Source organism: Arachis hypogaea, chromosome 9 (genome assembly GCF_003086295.3).
Source record: "Arachis hypogaea cultivar Tifrunner chromosome 9, arahy.Tifrunner.gnm2.J5K5, whole genome shotgun sequence".
NCBI lineage: Eukaryota > Viridiplantae > Streptophyta > Magnoliopsida > Fabales > Fabaceae > Arachis > Arachis hypogaea.
In genome coordinates this window covers 32611380-32612341 of record NC_092044.1, presented here as the reverse complement: position 1 = coordinate 32612341, position 962 = coordinate 32611380, and the positions used below count along the sequence as shown (strand labels likewise).

The window sequence follows — 962 nt, the reverse complement described above, 5'->3', positions numbered from 1 at the left end:
AGGAGAGGAGAGACATCAACTCCTCCATATACAGAACCAGAGAGGACCCTTCATAAACTTAGAAGGGAAGCAAGAGGGAAGAGAATACTGAGAGAAGAAGAATCTGAAGGAGAATCTGAGGACAATTTTGAGGAAGCTCTAGATCTCAACATGGATAGAGAAGTTCACAACCATGAGAGAGCTGATGGAAACAATGCCATTCCCGAGAGGAGGGTTCTTGGTTCATACATAAACCAACCCTGGGAATTATGGTAGCAGCATCAGAAACCACCATTCAGGCCAACAATTTTGAACTCAAACCACAGCTAATATCACTGGTGGAGGATCATTGTTCATTTGGTGGGAGTGCTAATGAAGATCCAAACCAACATCTCACAAAATTCCTGAGAATTTGCGACACTGTGAAGTCCAATGGAGTCCAGGAAGATGCTATAAACTGCTCTTGTTCCCATTTCACTTAGGGACAAGGCAGCTAAGTGGCTGGAATCATTCCCAAGGGGAGCCTAACAACCTGGGATGAAGTGGAAAGCAAGTTTCTGGCACGTTTCTACCCCCACAAAAGGTCAATAGGCTTCGATCTGAGGTTCAGACTTTTAGACAACAAGAGGGTGAAACTCTCTACGAGGCATGGGAGAGGTTCAAGGATTTGACAAGGAAATGCCCACCAGACATGTTCCATGACTGGGTGCAATTGCATATTTCTATGATGGACTTTCTTATGAATCAAGGAAGGCTGTAGACCATTCATCAGGAGGTTCATTGAACAGGAAGAAGACTGTGGAAGAAGCCATTGAAGTGATTGAGACAGTGGCTGAGAATGAGTACTACTATGCTTCAGAGAGACACAACACTAAGGGAGTCATGGAGCTGAACCATGTTGATACAATTTTAGCCCAAAACAAGGTGTTTGCCAAGCAACTAGCAGAGCTCACCAGGAATTTAAAAACAAATCAAGTGGCTGC

General features: G+C 44.2%; 1 non-coding gene across 1 annotated transcript; it reads right to left on the bottom strand.

Moving 5' to 3' along the window:
* Positions 1-568: 568 nt before the first annotated feature.
* On the bottom strand, positions 569-672 carry LOC112713154 (small nucleolar RNA R71). Its single transcript, XR_003158129.1, has one exon. It is a non-coding gene; the product is annotated as a small nucleolar RNA R71 (small nucleolar RNA).
* Between the last annotated feature and the right edge of the window lie 290 nt (positions 673-962).